Source organism: Uloborus diversus, chromosome 10 (assembly GCF_026930045.1).
Source record: "Uloborus diversus isolate 005 chromosome 10, Udiv.v.3.1, whole genome shotgun sequence".
Lineage (NCBI taxonomy): Eukaryota > Metazoa > Arthropoda > Arachnida > Araneae > Uloboridae > Uloborus > Uloborus diversus.
This window is the reverse complement of record NC_072740.1, coordinates 71,969,273-71,988,046: the sequence shown is the minus strand read 5'-3', so window position 1 is coordinate 71,988,046 and position 18,774 is coordinate 71,969,273.

The following is an 18,774-nucleotide window of genomic DNA, read 5'->3' as shown; positions in this document are numbered from 1 at the left end:
ATTTCAAAATACGTCGGGGCAAATAATGTTAGTCTAATTAATGTTTAAGTGTTTCTTCAGGGAAAGTTATCGTGTACAAAATGAATCAAAATCTTTAGAAAACCGTGAGCTAAGTTGTTAGACTTGCATCAATTTCCACTAATCTGCTTCAATATTCTCAAAGCCAGCCCTAACGAAATTCTGTACTTTTTTTCTTTGTTTCTCATTTTTTGTTGCCTCTTCCCATGGCTTTTAGTTGTCTCCCCCCCCCCTCCTCCACTTATAAGCCCCAAACGCCGCCACTGTTGACGAGCAGTAACGGATTTTTTTTGGGGGGGGGGCAGTGGGCCCGTTCCCCAACCCCCCAAAGGATGAATAAATTTAACTATTTTTCTTAATATTAATTAATTGACTTCTCTATAGCATTTTTTTTAATAGTTAGTTTTAAAGAACATAAAACACAAAGCATATTTTAAATAAAAACATTTCTGTTTGCTGAAGAAGTAATGCTGGAGTCAGAGGCCAGAGTGGCAGAATAAATTTAACTCGCTGATTTCGAATTCAAGTGAACGTAATATCGCAGTTCGTTCATTAATTCTTCTTTGAGAGAACCAATAATTTACATTTTTTAAGAACTGTGTAGGAGTGTCTAAAAGAGTCATTTTGATCCAGGAAACTATTTGCAATAAAATAAATTTCTTTCTCAGCTTATAAAAAATTCAAAATAAAAGAATTCATATGGTAGTTCAATTGCAAAACCATGATATTAATGGAAACGGCATGTGGTATCAATATGTTATCTCAACTGCATCATGGCTTTAAAAACAAATCAGCAACTGCTTTGAAACTCACACATAAACAGTTTCTGAATTATTCATTAAAACTTAAATGTTATGAAACTATGCTTTTCTTAGTCATATGATATTTTGTAGGCATAAAATGAATTAATTTATAAAACTCAAATAAGGTATGATTTTTTTTATTAAAGAACCTTACCCTCGTGTTAAAATCATTTTGACAATGTTTCTAATTAAAACCATTTACTGTATAGCATCTGCATCTCGGTGACATTATGTTGGGTTTAATATTTAATTGGCTTGAAACATTAAAGATATTTTGCATCCACATTCAAAGTATATTAGTGCATAATATTTATGTATTTAAAGTAGATTCATTGGCCTAAAGGGATCTTTAAAAAAAAAAGGTGATGAAAACTTCGTGATAAAACAGTGTATGGGGGGGGGAGTATTCAATTTTCTCGGGTCCCCTCCAAAAGATTTTTCTGTGTCCGTCCCTGTTGACAAATGTGTTCAAAGGCATGATAACCACCAGAAAATTGAGCATTATTTTGTGTCTTGATGACAAAGATTTGAGATGCTTATTTCCTAAGGCTTTACAAGAAAGAAAAAGTAAATTATAAGTCGTAGAAGAAAGCTCTGAGTTCGATATTTCTCTTCTGTCTAAGCACAAATGAAATGAATGACGTTCATGTTTACGTTTCCTTCTGCAGAAGATAACATAAACAAAGTTTTTAAGCAATAAAATTTGATATAAAAAAATTATAGTTTAAAGAAAAACTTGTTTAAAGTGGAACACACTCGAAAAATTAAAAAAAAAAAAAAAAAAACGGATAAGTAAATGAAATACAAATCAAGAAAATAATAATTTTCACTTTCAAAGTACGCAAGTACACAGTACAAAATGCATTACTTTGCTTTTGATAAATATTTCCTTTTTCAAAAATTAATCGATAAACTACAAACATTTCCTTTTTGTAATTTTTGACCTCTTTACGTTCAAGAAGCATACATGGATATACAGGGTGTTCCACTTTAACTTGCAAGACCTTTATTTTCGCAACCGTTAGTCCCAGATGCATGTTTCAAATAACAAAAATGTTTAAAATCAGATGCAGGGTTAAGATATTGAAAGTTTGAAGCGAAAAAGAAAATTAGTTAAAAATACAAAACTTAATTTTTTATACGGCCCCTCGGTCTTCTAACTTATATTTAAGGAAAACAAATCTCCATTGAAAATATTACTAGCACAACAAACTTGACATTTGTGCGACCAAAACTAAAGGAGATATTAGAGTTCGAAGTTTTAAGGGACCAAACAGAAAATGAGATTGTTACTTATCGCCCTTTCAGAAGAATGACAGGTTGTCGAAGTAAAAAAAAAGTATATTTATATTTTTCATTGCGATTCAAAAAAAAAAAAAAAAAAAATTGCAAATGTTATACATACCATGATACTCAAAAACACACTACAAAACCTCGAAGAATTTGAAAAACCACACTCTATGCACACATACAATTTTAAACCCTTGTTAACCGCTATATTTTCCCCTAAAAAGGTGTTATTGACGGCAAGTATAAAACGGACTAAGTTACAAAACGCTGCGTTTTATTTCTCAGTGAATATTAGTGGTACTAATGTCAAACGTTTTGTGTTGGAATTATTTTTCAATGGAGAATGTTTCCCTAAACATAAGTTGGAGGAATTAGGGTCCGTATAAAAATATTTGAATTTTTTGACTCATTTTTAGTTTTGCTTCAAACTTTCGATATCTTAACTCTGCATCTGAGTTTGAACATTTTTGCAATTCGAAGTGTACATCTAGGACTAACAGTTCCGAAAGAGGTCTTGCAGGTGAAACCGGAACACCCTGTAGATGTAACAATGCTACACAAGCTACAGCAGTTTAAATGATACCTACTCTGATGATATTGACGATCGGAAAGTAACATAATGATCTTCTTCCTTATTAATTTCTAAATGGTAGTTGTGCGTTAGAGAAGTTTGGACGAAATCTTTTAAACGCAGCGAATCTATTATTAAATGCGTAGAACCTTGAATATGTAACTTTAAAATAAGCGTGCGACCGGGCAGGGGCAGATTGGGTCTCCCAAGAGGGCGCCAACCATGGCTCCTAAAAGGCGGAAAAAAAATACTGAAGACACACAAGTTTGAAAGTGCAAAAAAAAAAAATTGAATTCTGAATTTTTGAATTTTAATTATGTTTTTCGCAATCACGACAGGACCCTACTCATTGGAGTTATTGTTTCTAGAAATGGCTCCTGTCCCCCCAAGCCTGCCCCTCCTCCTGGGCGGTTACATGTGTATAGTTGTGTATGTGCATGTGCAAGCTTGTGTGTGTGCGTAGACCTGTGTGTATGTACTTAGTCGTGTATGTATGTGTGTGAGCGTGCGTGTGTGTAGGACATGGACGCCACCGACCAGGAGAAACGAAATTCGGGGGACAGTGCTCGGGACCAGAGGAGCCGGTGAGCGGTGGTGCTGCAGCCCTGGTCCTAGCTGAAAAAGGAACCACAACGCTAATGACCGTCAAATAAGAACGATAAGCAATTGTGATTGCTCAAAAAAAAAAAAAAAAAAAAGCAAAGGCGCACAGGCTCGACGGCGTAAAAAAAAAGTCGAAGGCGCACACGTTTGAGGAAGCAAATAAAGTAAAATAAAACAAAAAAAAAGTAACAACAAAAACAAAGTCCAAGCCCCCCCCCACCCCTAAAAAAAAAAAAAAAACACGAAGGCGCACAAGCTCGAGGGCGCAAAAGAAAAACCAAAGGAACTCAGGTTTGAGAGTGCAAAAAAAAAGAGAGAGAGAGAAAATGAAGGCGCACAATTTTGTTTGCGAAAAATAACAAAAAAACCCTCAGACGGTAGGCAGGTTTAAGGGAGAGAAAAAAAACGAAGGTGCACACGTTCGAGGGTGCAAACAAAATAAAATAAAAGGTTCAAGGGTGCAAAAAAAAACGCAGTTTTGAGGGCACAAAGAAAAAAAATCGAAGGTGCGCTGTATTGAGGAAACGAAAAAAAAAACAAAGGGGAAAAAAGGCCCACAGGTTCAGACGGCGCAAATAAATTAAATAAATGAACGACAGATAATGCACATTAGAAATCGCTTGTTTTTGTTTCGGAAAGGCAAGCATTATAAAGAGTTTTGAATCTAAAAATATTTCCTGTAACCATCTAAAAAGCAATATTACTAATTAAAATGGTTTGCTATTAAAAAAATTGCATATTTAAGTTTACTCTGTACAATTTTCTGATTTAAATGTGATTAAGTTAAACATTAAATTAAAAATTTGAAAGATAAATATGCAAAGGAAATTTTGAAAGCTTAATACTAGAAATAGGTAGATGGTTAAAACGAGGTAACCCCCCCCCCCCAAAAAAAAGAAAGAAAATTTACCAAGAACCTCTAAATATTTTAATGGTTCAATAGGCACTTCTGGTTAAAATATTAATTTGAATAAAGTTGAAAATTATTACTTTAATTTGATGTAGATAGAAATATTCAGAAATAAATTGAGGAGTTGAGGAAGTGTAGTTTGAAACATTACTTATTTTCAACTCATATGAATATCAAACAAATGTATCTATTGTTATTTATTTATTCCTCTGCATCATACATCTATTACTTGAATTTTGTACAATAGTTTCACATCAACACAATATTATAAAGAAAAGAAAGTAGACACTTTCTTAATGAAACAAAGAAAAAATCATTCACAGCACCAGTAGAGGACTTGCACTTGTTTTCAATGTTCGTGGAAAAACAATGTTTACATTTAATTTTGACAGAGATTTTAAATACAACTTAGAATGAAGAAAACTCATTCATTCTATACTAAGTCTTCAGGTCATTACCGCATAAAGATTACAACAAAAGTCTCTAATGTTTAATTTATGTTTTGGTGTTGTTACATCTGTAAACTTTATTTCAAATATAGAACTTCCAACGTTTTTACACGAAAAAAAAAGAAGAAACGAAAATATTTTTCTCAATAAGGCAATTAAAATCAAATTCAGGGTACCGAAACAGGATTTGTAGTTTTTATAGATTTTGGGGCAAACTATTATTGTCAATAACTGCTTAAGTAACAAAATAAGCAAAGATTAATCTTTGTGTTTTCTAAAATGAAACATGAAAGAAAGAAAAAAAAGAAAGCGCACTCTGGGTGTTCGAGGGTGCACAGGCGGGAGGGCGCATCGGTCAGTTGCTCCGCTTTTTAACCTAATTTTTACTTTAGGGGAGCGCCCATCTCCCGAATTGACTCTTCGCATATATCGCGTCATTAAAAGGCCCATGTTAATTTCTGCGTTGTATCGTTAAAAAAATTAGTTTTATTCCATACACCACTTTTCTCCGCACACACACCACCTCTTAGCTGTAAGCCCTAAGTGGTTAATACAACAATACTGCTTTGAAGGTAATGCAAGGTAATTCAGGGTCAAAAACACTTCTCAACAAAAAAGGTGTTCTTTTTTTTGTTAAATGCTCCTCCCCATACACCGTGAAAGCGTTTAAATTTAGACTGGTACCTCCCCCTGGCTCGTCATTTCAGAATTGTGTGTGTGGGGGGGTTGGTGGCAAATGAATGTTCTTCATGCAGATGAATTGAAGAAAGCTGAGAAAAAGGTAAATGAAAAGAAAGTGTGAAACTTCATTGTTATTATTTTTTGGAGAAACATGAAATCAAGAAAATAAACAAAAAAGAATTAAAAAAAAATTTTTTGTTTCAAATGAAAAGTTTTTCATTCGTTACCAGTATTTCTAAGATAGAAACATTCGAAAGACGTCTTTCGTAGATATAAAGATCGGTTAAAAGCAAAGGCGCCTCAATGGGAGAGCCCTGAGACCTGCCAAAACTAGAGTAATAGAGTGGCGACAACAGCGGTGTTTCTCCCCCGCCCCCCCCCCCCCGGACAAGCGCGGCCGCAACTTTCGTCCAGAGAAATTTTTGCCCGTTTGGAAATTTGCCACCAAGTGTGAATCGTTATCGCGGTTTTGGCAGAAGACGTGACTTCAGTTTCTGAAGCATTTCGCAGACGCTACTGAGTTTCTCTCCATTCTTTCTTTTCACTTATCCGCCAAAAACAAATACATGCATAAGATTTCTAAGAAAAGCGAATTGAAAATGATAAGCGACATCACCGTTTTCTTTACATATATGTGTGCGTGAATGAAAACAAAGTAAATGACACAAATTTTAACTTTCACAAGAGAAACGAATCAGAGACGAAGACCATTAGTTTAAAATGAGTCTTCTTGGGGGGGGGGGAACTATGATAATTGTTTCTCAACGAGAGAAAATTTGAAAAATAAATAATGAATTTCCATTGCTTATTGTAACGTCGTGCAGTAAAAAAAGTTCCTCTTGAAGCAAATTAGGAAACATAATATATATATAGCTGGGCGGTGCAGGGCAAATCACCCGATTTAAGATCGAGACTTTTGCACTGTCTTTTACTCAACATTTTAAACTCTATTCAGAAGTATAAGAAGAATTATATGCAAAGATTTCAATGAACAAATTTTCATTCTATAATCTCATAAATGGCAATCCAAACGAGTGATAAAAATTATCTGAAAAGAAACATTTCTAACTCGTCTCTTGACTTTGTTTTTGTGACTAAATTCCCTTTGCCTCCCAGGTACAGATACATGCATACGAATAAGTTTAATTAATTTGTGCTATATCCAACTTTTACGAAAATAAGAATTGAAAAAAATCAAAACTAAAATTGTAGCTATAGATAACTCAAATCTACTGTTTTAAAAATGTTGAATTGAGAATTCTTGATAAAATAATTCAATTACAGTTTCTCACTGTTTAAATGCAGACAAATTCTAAACAAAATAAACAATTCACTTCGAATGGTTATAGCAACGTATATTTAAAAAAAAAAAAAACTTTTATCTTCGAAGAAATTAGAAAAAAAAAAGTATATCGTCAGCTGAATGCTGCAACTAGGTAACTGCAAATTTGCGTAAAGTTGCATGTTTTACGAAATAGTGGTTTAATGATATTTTGATCTCGTGAAAAGATACTAATTCCTTGAGTTTTTTTCGGAACAGTATGAAAATTACTGAGTTAAATTTACGTACTTTACAATGTACCCCGCACTATGAATATGAATGATTTAAATTAATTTTGAACGTATTTAATTTTGAACATTCACACTGTGAGTTATTGGAACTGATTTTCACATTCCCCTCCCCCCTCTTTTATATGGCTTCTGTGTGTAAACAATAAACATGTGCACCAGTTTCAATTTTGTCTATAATGAATCATAAAGAATAAGCAGCTTCAGAGAATAAACTTTAGTTTCTATATAGTAACTAACATATATTTCTTTTTCTTACAAACAAGATGTATTTTATTCTCGGATAATTATTTCATTTGAGTAAAATATTGCGGGATGAAACCCATTCACAAGCAAAACTAACTTCTAAAACCCAAAAATCAAACGCTCCTGAAGTGGAGAATGGTTGCCGCAACGTTAGTGAAGCTAAAAAGTCCGCCAACACTATCGGAATCCAAAATACCAAGATCAATGCACTATAATTAAATCAATTTCTCGCTTAGAGTTGCAAAAAAGATAAAAAGTGATATACATTTATGCATTTGAGACATAAGGTGAAATGTCAGTGCAAAACTGATTATTCACAAAAAAAAAAAAAGCGTTTTTCTGAGACCCATCCAATTTTCCTATGTTATAAGTCTACAAAACTTTAATCAAGATGCCCTCCGGCGGACAGGGGCGCTTCCCCGCTTCTCAGTGCTTGTCGTCACTCTGATCATTCAAGGCACTCTAGCTAAAACATCCTTATTCGGCATATTTGTCTGACGATTCGGCAAATTCCGTTTTTTTTCATGCCTATAAAGTATTTTCTCTAAAGTTCGAAGATTCTTTCGATAAATTAAGAATTTTCCCATCCAAAAATTTAAGTTTGGGGCGCCCCTGTTTATAAGGCCCAAAAATACACTCGTCAATCGACGCTGGGGAATCGAAACTCCGTCTGCTACAAAAGTGTCACCTACCAAAAACCACAGTAACGTCACGTGAATAGATGCTCCTCATGACGCTATTATTTACTTTTCAATTAACAGAGATTTAACTCCACGGTGAGTGATATCTCATCCCAAGGCTATATTCGCACAGAGCAACCGGTTGAACCGGTGGTTAATTGATAATTGGTCACCGATTAACCACGGTCAACCGGCTGCTCTATGCGAACATTGCCTATTTGGTTTAGAGTCCCTATATGGTTGCGTTCGACGAACCTCACCGGTTTACCGGTAAGTAACCAGTTACAAACCGCAGCGTTCTATCATCTATCGGTTACCTCACCGGTTACCATTTTAAGCTGTTGATTGGTTGATTGGAGCACAAGATCATAAGTTGTCACGTGATTAACTAACCGGTCGCTCTCGGTCGTGCTCGTCGAACGCAACCTGCGAAAACGTAGTTTTCAGAGTTGTGTCAACAGCTACGCTCGGAAGGCGCAACCAGTTACAGGGGAAGATAAGGTTGCCGCCGAGCTGCAAGATTGGCTTCTTGTTCGCTTTCGAGTTTCCTTCAAAGAAAAAAAAAAAAAAATAGTCAAGCGGGTGCGGGAAGAGTGGCTGAAACGGGTTCTGAAGGATGTAAGCACGCGAATTCGAAAATGCATGCTGTCAATAAATGAAACGCTCGATTTTGATTCAAACGTTAAAAAAAGACAAAATGGCCCTGTGTAAGCAGAATTAAAAGCAGATTTTTTCTTAAACCTTATTCTCTTTAATACGATTAATTTTAAATTATTCAAAAGATTCCGAGACAACGAAAATTATATTACAGGAATGAAAATAGAAAGAAGATAATGAAAATTAAAATAAATAAATAAGCAACAAATAACGAACATAAAATTGCTTATTTTTGCTACATTAAATTAAGCTTTATAAAGATTTTTAAACATAGAAATATTTCTTGTATTGAGATCAAAAGCATTTCTTATTTATTTTTTTTTCTATAAAACGAAAAAAATACAATTTTCTGATTTAAATGGACCAAAGTCTAGCATTAGCTTAAAAATTCCGAAAGGAAATATATGCCTGGGATGCCCACCTACAGGGGGGGGGCTGTTAGGGGTGAGGCACCCATGTATATGTAAAGGAAAGTTTTAAAGAGTAATACTAGAAATATGTAGAAGCTTAAAACAAGGTATCCTGTCCAGGCCCAGATCTATACATTTTGGGCCTCCCTGCAACAAAATCTGTATAGCCCCTCCCCAAAGACCATCGGCGTATATTTGTAACGTTAAATAAGTCTTAGTGCTAGGTTTTTTTCAATTTTTTTCTTCAATTTCATAGGCCGTTGCACCCTTTAAGACGTGGGGCACCCCACACTGCCGGGATCCTATCTCGCTCCCCCCCCCCCCACTCCAAAAAAAGAGATTAAGGACCTCTGAATATTTCAATGGTTTAGTGGGCACACCTAGTTAATAGATTAATTTGTATAAAGTTTAAAACTGAAATTATATTAATCAGAGGTCATTTTAATTTGAAACTAGATGCAGATAGAAATATCCAGAAATAAATTGGGAAGTTAAGGGGGGGGGGCGTGTATTTTGGCACATTATATTTTTTCAACATTCGTATATGCATAAGAAACAGATGTCTCCATTGTTTTATATTTATTTCTTGAAAGTACATTATCTATTATTTAAAATTTTCAACATTTTTATACCAAAAAAATACTAGAATGAAAAGAGTTAGATAGTAGACATTTTTTAATGAAACAAAATTAAAACATTTCAGAGGACCAAAAAATGACTTGCACGTATTTTGAATTTTTATGAGAAAGCAAAAACTAAAAATTAAAAACAATTTAGCATGAGGAAAACTCATTTATTTCATGCTAAGTTTTCAGGTCAATAGCATGATATTATTGTTGTAATCTTGTTGTTGTTGTAAACAACATAGATCTCTGTTGTTCAATTTATTTTTTGGTGTTATTGTATCTATAAACTTTATTTAAAACACAAAATTTCCAGCATTTTCATCCGAAAAAGAAAATATTAGTTTAATTAAAAACTTCAGTCACTAATGGGCTAATCTTCAAAAAGTGCAACTTTGTTGTCACATGCCTTTTACAGTTAAAACTAAGGAATAATTTATTATTTTTTAACTTCAGCAAAAATATATCCATTTAAATCTGCCAACAGTTTTTTTTTTTTTTTTTTTGTAACAATTTTTATTATTTTTTATTTTTTTTGGTTCGCAGCATGTGAATTCTCACCTCCACGTATTAGAATTTAATTGATTCAAAATAAATGAAGAGATAAAAAAGGTAAGAAAATGAAAATAAATAAATGAACGACAGATAATGCACATTAGAAATCGCTTGTTTTTGTTTCGGAAAGGCAAGCGTTATAAAGAGTTTTGAATCTAAAAATATTTCCTGTAACCATCTAAAAAGCAATATTACTAATTAAAATGGTTTGCTATTAAAAAAATTGCATATTTAAGTTTACCCTGTACAATTTTCTGATTTAAATGTGATTAAGTTAAACATTAAATTAAAAATTTGAAAGATAAATATGCAAAGGAAATTTTGAAAGCTTAATACTAGAAATAGGTAGATGGTTAAAACGAGGTAACCCCCCCCCCCCCAAAAAAAAGAAAGAAAATATACCAAGAACCTCTAAATATTTTAATGGTTCAATAGGCACTTCTGGTTAAAATATTAATTTGAATAAAGTTGAAAATTATTACTTTAATTTGATGTAGATAGAAATATTCAGAAATAAATTGAGGAGTTGAGGAAGTGTAGTTTGAAACATTACTTATTTTCAACTCATATGAATATCAAACAAATGTAAAAACAATGTTTACATTTAATTTTGACAGAGATTTTAAATACAACTTAGAATGAAGAAAACTCATTCATTCTATACTAAGTCTTCAGGTCATTACCGCATAAAGATTACAACAAAAGTCTCTAATGTTTAATTTATGTTTTGGTGTTGTTACATCTGCAAACCTTATTTCAAACATAGAACTTCCAACGTTTTTGCACGAAAAAAAAAGAAGAAACGAAAATATTTTTCTCAATAAGGCAATTAAAATCAAATTCAGGGTACCGAAACAGGATTTGTAGTTTTTATAGATTTTGGGGCAAACTATTATTGTCAATAACTGCTTAAGTAACAAAATAAGCAAAGATTAATCTTTGTGTTTTCTAAAATGAAACGTAACTTCAAAATATTCAGATGTTCAAAATGTGGTAATTAGTACCAAATTTTTAAAAAATTTTTACTCCAAAGTATCATTTCCTAAAACTAATAACTATGGACAAAATATAAGTTCAATCAAAAATTTCAGTCACTTATAAGCATAAAGAAAATAAATTTTGTTATAGGCTTTACCCTCATCTACTCAATCAGGGAGTTTCGATTAGACAGGGCAAAATATACTGATGCTTGTAATTCATTTTCTTTTATACTATTTGTGAAGTGAATTTTTGTGAAAAAAAATCTTGATTGAAATAAATTGAATTTTTTGTTCAGATTTTTTCATATAGATTGTAATTCCATTCATTACCCTGTATCATGGATGGATCAACACAACCTATATTCCAACATCCTGAAAAATACTTCAAGAACTCAGTCAGAAACAGAACGGTGCATTGACAGTCGGAAGTGGACTAAGATAACAGTTGCTACCTATCCTTTTCAAAATTGGAGTTATTTGCAGTTATTCAAATCCTGTCCTGTAGTTTAAGTGGGGAGAAAAATCTCTTCTTGAGTGGGGGGGGGGATTTCTGGATAACTACAGGAAGAAACTAAGCATCAGTGAACTGTTCATTTAATCATGAAATAAACAAATTTGAACACATCTTTCATAATTTTATGTATACCTAAATGTTTTAGCCTTGCATTAATGCCAAAAAATTTATTAAAAATCTAAATTGAAAACAATATTTTTACATGACAAACAAGCATAAACCTTAAGAAAGCATTTGTTTTACAAAACAAATTCAAAACTCTAAATTTAAAGAATCAAAACAGAATTCCAGCTATTTCTCAATTTCTGTTGCAAAATAATTGTTTTACCTCTTTACATTTCAATATTATTACACAAATGAATGATAATAAATTTGATAATAAGCGTGACAAATCAGAATTACAGCATTGTTTGTATGAAGAAGATCAAAATTTCATTTAATTACACTATTTCGCATTTAAACACAAAATTTTCGTTGGTTTGTATGTCGTTGTTGAAAGTCCTAAGACCATTTAGGCAACAAATTTCCTGAATTCATCAGCATAATGTGAACCATTACGAACATGAATGGCATATTATGTATGGAAGTATATTATTTTTTTAAACAACTTCATTAAAATTAGTTTTGATAAAGCTGTCAAGCTAAGAAAACTTGGAAAATGATTTCTGGACATCCTTGTAAACTTAATATTGGAGATAATTCTATTATACAATTTTTTAAGCGAACAGTACAAGATTATCATGAGTTTTCAAGAAGATCTCCATCAGGGCTATAATTCAACTAGCAGTTGAGCTTTCTTCAAATTGCAGAATATCTGGAAGAAACTTAAAACACATTAAGGGCAAATAAATTTAAAAGCAGAAGTAAAACTCTTCAAATGTGCTAAATCATCAATACGGCTGAACACAATTGGCAGGAAGATTTTTTAAAGTAGTTCATAAAATTATAAATGGAAAATGAATAAACACACTTAAATTGAAATAGAGCTGAATTTCAACTACTTTGCATTAAGTGTGTTGTAAAGTTTAATTTCAAATAACAGGGTGTGTTTTAAAAACACTTGAAAAAGTAAAACACATATTACAGGGGAATATTTTAATTCATCAATCTCTTTTGACTAGCATAGATTGTATTTTTCATTCATTTATATACATAAAATTATGTACATATTTGTTACTGTGCATCATCTTTGCTCTTAAGAAGGTAAATCATCAGTTTATGATGACTAAAATAAGTAATGAACGTTCGTGATTCTAAATTTTTTAGGAACCGTGAGAAAACTTGCTTGTTTTTTCTGCACCTCACTTAGGAATATCCACAACAAAATTGTAGAGGGAGGTGGGGTACGTTGGATAGTGGGGCACGTTGTACCGGTCCCAATTATTTTAATAATATTAAAAAATTTTATTTTATTTTCTGACCAACAAATAGCTCCTACGGACCTACAAATCCTATAATGAAATCACATGGCACAGTTATATTGAACAAATTTTATTCCAGAAAGTGTTATTTCAGTAGTCCTGAGTAATTTTCAGAAAACTAAAAATTAATTTTTTTAATGGTGTTAGTTAAGATTGCGGGGAAAAAATTGAATTCCTATCTTAAACTTTTACGTGAATGCTACTACCTCATCAAAGAGCGCTTACTTGTGCTTGTGATTGAAAAAAATGTGAGTGCAGACTATAGAAACTAATTATAAACTGTTTTTGTTTGTTTTTAACATACAAATTTAAGTGAAGTAAAAATATAGAGAATGCAATATACTGATGCTTAAATTTCAATTCTTTAAAAAAAAGCCACGCGTTTTTTAGTAAATTCATTTATCTATACCAGATATTTCAGCTGGCCACATGAATCAGTTTTAAAAGCCGTATGTTGGGTACCACTGTTTTAGAGCATTTAAATTCCCCTTTATTTCAATGTTCTATTTCCTGACAAAAGTACTGATTTTCAAAAGCCTTCAACAAATTAAGATAAGCTCTGATAAATTTAATATTTATTTATTTTTATATTTATTTTTATGAGTCCTTGAAATGAACTCAGATGCAATTGAATTACTTTTTGAAAGGGCGAGGCAAAATCACGAACATATAATAATTGAATATAAATAATGAAAGAAATATTACTTTTAAAGTTGATGCATTATAATAATAATGTAAGAAAATAAATAACTCTGATTTAAGGAAGCAGTTACTAAAGACTTTATTTTGCATTGGTTGAAAACATCGGATATATCTCAAAATATCCAATATATATCAAAATATCGGATATTTTCGAACCCTGATCTTAGTATATTAGTTTGTTAGTTAGTTTGTTTGTTAGTTTGTTAGTTAATTAGTTTGTTAGTTAATTAGTTTGTTAGTTAGTTAGTTGGTTTGTTAGTTAGTTTGTTAGTTAGTCAGTCAGTCAGTCAGTCAGTCAGTAAGTTATTCAGTTAGTCAGTCAGTCAGTCGTTTCTTTGTTTGTTTGTTTGTTCGTTTGTTTGTTAGTTTGTTAGTTAGTTAGTTAGTCAGTTAGTTGGTTAGTTTGTTAGTTAGTTTGTTTAGATGTTTGTTAGTTTGCAAGTTAGTTTGTTAGTTTGTTTGTTAGTTAGTCAGTCAGTCAGTCAGTCAGTAAGTTAGTCAGTCAGTCACTCAGTCACTCAGTCAGTAAGTTAGTCAGTTAGCCAGTCAGTCAGTCAGTTATTTAGTTATTTATTTATTTAGTTATTTATTTATTTAATTAATTATTTATTCATTTACTTATGGGGGAGCACATAGGGGGTCGCAGGTTGTGTTTGTTGGTGAAACAGGGGTCGCGAAGTGAAAAAGATCGGGAACCACTGGTCTAGAGCAAATTTAAAACAAAATGCGGCGGTATATACAACTTTGTACAAATAGCTTTTACTAAACCTACATTTTTTTCTTCGCTGAATCTTTGACCTTATTTTGTAACTTTCTCTTTATTTGATGTTTTTCTAAAAATCTCAAAAATTTAAGTCTCTTGCCAAAGCAGAAGACATTAACTCAGAGTCAGGAAATTTTGCACAACAGTTAGTGTTACGTGCAGGGCTGCGGAGTCGGAAGCAAAATTGCCGACTCCAACTCCGGTTCCTGGATTTTGAAACTTCCGACTCCAACTGCGTCTATGATTCTAAATTTTTTTTATTTATTTATTAATTTTTCCAAATCCCCCTTCCTCATGGGAAAGGGGGAAAATCCCTAAACAGAGATTGAAATATTAATTCCTTTTAATGAAATTTTCGCGTGGTATTTTGTTGTAAACCTAAGATGTATACAGCGTCAGAAATTCAATTTGAAAATTAAATTTTCCAATAGTTGCGATTTCTAAAGTGTGATTACTTAAAAATCCCATTAAAACATAAATAGGATTAATTTGCTCCCCTTTAATGTTTAGCAGATGTTGATCAAATCCTGTGCTCTCAATTTTTTAAAGCTGTAACTTGAGGGATTTTTTTTTTTGCTTAGTCAAAAATTTTTCTTGACAGGGGGCGGTTCTCCTCGACTCCTCCCTCCCGGGTTACACCCATCTGGTGGGTACCATCTCAACTTAATCTCAGAGTTTATAAAATTTGAAATACTTTTATTCTGAAAAATGTCCCCAATAATATCTCGCTAAATCTTAAATTTAATCTTAAAAATTTCAACGAAAATATTGCTTTATATAGTTTGGGTACATGTACGTCTGGGGAAAAAGCCGTAGCCGGGTTTCTATGTGAAATCAGCCCTTAAGGTTTTTTCGACTCGCACTTGGGATCATTTTGATGTGGAATAAAAATGATTCAGCCAAAATTTTAGCTCTTTATCTCAAACGACTTTCGAGTTTTTCTTTCAAAAACACCTGTTTTTTTTTTCGATTTTTTAATAGTAAAATTCAAAATTAGCAAATGGTTATTTTTTTTCCTTATTCTTAGGAATAAAATACATGAAAAATTATTACAGTCATAACTTTTAAACTAAAATCCTATTTTTGGCGATGGAAATATAATTAATTATTTTTTTTTCAATGTATTTCTGAAAAGTTACTCACCAAATTTTGTCTGAAAATGTCTTTTATACTCCTCTACATTCAGGATTTTTTTCAAATTTTTTGAAGTGGTGGAACAATTCGAAAAAAATTAAAAAGTGATTTTTTTCTCATAATTTTGCGTTTAAACAAATTTAAATATTTTTATTACAAAAAAATTCATTTGAACTAAGTCAGTAAAAAATCGTCTGCTAAGTAATAAAGAAAATTTAAAAAAGATCGAAAATACTATCTTACCAGAGAAAAAACATAAAGAAAACCATAAAAAAACAAAGACACATCCTTCATAAAGTTATTAGGAATGTAAAAAAAAAAATGATTAAACAGTTTTTAAATAAATATTCTTCAATACTAAATTGTACGTAAAGACGATTATATGGTTTGTCTACGCGTTTTTAATAATTTTTCTGTCTGGATCCCATAAAGAAAATTTTCGAACAGCAAAGTAACTTTTTCATAATTTAGACACCGTATAACATAATTTTGTTAAATAACTGACATTAGATACAATAATTTTTAATAATTTATGATGATTTTTTAATTAAGGTTAGTCTTCGTCACTGTCTTCATTTACAACGACACTGACCTTTTCATCAATGAACAGACAACTCGATATTTGGGCAAGCTTTTCTATTTTTGCCAAATATCGAGCATGAGAAAGAAAATATATGATCGCAGCAATAAGTCAGCAACACTAGACAATACTCCTACCATTAGCACAGTCACAACAATATCGAGTAATCCCAGTGATGTCATTCTTATCCGACTGATAATCAAGAAAGTAACGATATGTTTTTGACTTATTATGTCGCGATTTCACTATATGTTTTATAATATTTGGTGTGATTTTGACATAGTGGAGTTTTATCGTTCCATCTTCATTCCTCATCTCAGCTAAATATGATACAGCGTGAGGTATTTGATTTTGACGTATATTTTCTGTCTCAAACTCGATATTTGGCAAAAATAGTAAAGCTTGCCCAAATATTGAGTCGTCTGTTGATTGATGAAAAAATCAATGTCGTTGTAAATGAGGACAGTGACAAAGACTAAGTTAACTTTAAAAAAATCATCATAAATTGGTTGAAATTATTTCATCAAACGTGAGTTATTTAAAATAATTATGTTAAACGGTGTCTAAATTATAATAAAGTTACAAAAAAATTCGAAATTTTTGTCCTCATAGGATCAAGACTGAAAAGTTATTCCCAATAGCATGGACATATTATGCATTCGTCTTTACGTACAATTTACCATCGAATAATATTTATTTAAAAACTCTTTAATCATTTTTTTACATTCCTAATAACTTCATGAAGGATGTGTCTTAGTTTTCTTAAGGTTTTAAAAAATATGTTTTCTCTGGTAAGATAGTACTTTCGAAGTATATATTTTTTTAAATTTTCTTTTTCACTTAGCAGACGATTTTTACTGACTTAGTTCAAAAGATCTTTTGGCAATAAAAGATATTTAAATTTGCTTAAACGCAAAATTACGAGAAAAAAATCACTTTTTAACTTTTTTATCAAATTGTTCCACCACTTCAAAAAATTTGAAAAAATTCCTGAGTGTAGAGGATTATAAAAGAAATTTTCCGACAAAATTTGGTGAGTGACACTTTTCAGAAAAGCATTGAAAAAAAAATAATAAATTTTATTTCCGTCGCCAAAGATCGACTTTTCGTTTAAAAATTACGACTATAATAATTTTTCATGTATTTTATTCCTAAAAAAGGGAAAAAATAAACATTCGTTAATTTTGAATTTTACTATGAAAAATAAATTTAAATCGAAAAAACAGGTTTTTTCGAAAAACTCGAAGGTTGTTTGAGATAGAGCTGAAAATTTGGCTTTACTTACTATAGCTACATTTCTTGGCTCAATTTTTGATTTTAGTTTTATTGGCAGCTTTAGAATTAACCCTAATAAGAAGATTTTAGGATTAACTACAATTATTGAGTGTTGTAACCATGAAATCATGTACTGATTTTATTTTGAACTTTTAGTGATAACCAAGCTTTCTTAGATAAAGTCTTCAGATTAAAAAAAAAAAAAAAACATTTATATTTTATCGGATCTTTAGGATTTGCGCTTTCGGGCCAAACCAACACTTATTCGAATTTACTAAGCACCCTCAGAAGTTTCCCGACTTGCTCAAGCGATTCATACATTCCTTTTACTATTTTATAACTGAGATCGAGGTAAAAAAATACTATTATTTTTATTTGAAAGTGATTACTTAGGAAGTGTTAGGCAACAAAACTGTTTGCTGACAGTTGCGATCACTTAATTAAAGTTGAAAAATAAGCGAACTAGGAGACGGCGTAGGTAGCTGTTACAGAAAGCTCGATAAACAATCACTGCCAGCTGGTTGCCACAATGACAAGCATTTTATTATTGGTAGCATGTAATCAAATTAATAGGTAGTCAGTTTTTTAAAAAATGTTAGGGGAGTCAGTGAAAATTAAAGAAATAAAAAAACCCGGAGTCGGAGTCGGCCTGTTTTCGAACGACTCCGACTCCTTTTTTTCAAAATCAGTCCGACTCCGAGTCTCCGACTCTGACACACAGCCGTGCTTACGTGGCCTCCGTGGCTCTGTGGTAGAATCTACTTTTTCTAAGGTGGAGGTCGCGAGTTTGATTCCCGACGGTGCCCTGGGTATTATTTCCTGCTCTTGTGTTATAAATCTTTCCTGTGTGTGTCTGGAGGCAAGGTGTTAGGGAGTCACAAATTTTCCGCCACTAAGGCTAAGTGCTCTGCGGAAATTCGATCTTTTTTTGGCTTATCCTAATGTCTACCCTAATCGTGGACCAATAGCTAATTTCTAATCCGTGAGAGAAAAGCGTATACGTAGCTCCAATTGGGAATAAAGGACGCACGTTCCCCACCTCTGGTACTTAGTATACATCTGAAAAACATTTTTTAGAAAAACAGATACCTAAAGTGCTTGATATCAAAACTCTTTCTATAAACCTTTTTTAAAAAATACTAATCTTAAGCATATTAACATTAGTTTTCAGTGAGTTTCTTTCCAGGTTATTTCCATTTACAGTACAACCTTATTTATCTCGACTATAACTTGGATCGAAGGCAATTTGAATAAATGAAAATCCGGATAGTACGGATAATAAGCAGTAATTAATTCGTAAATAAGAAGACTTATCTTTTATTAGCAGCAAAAAACGATCT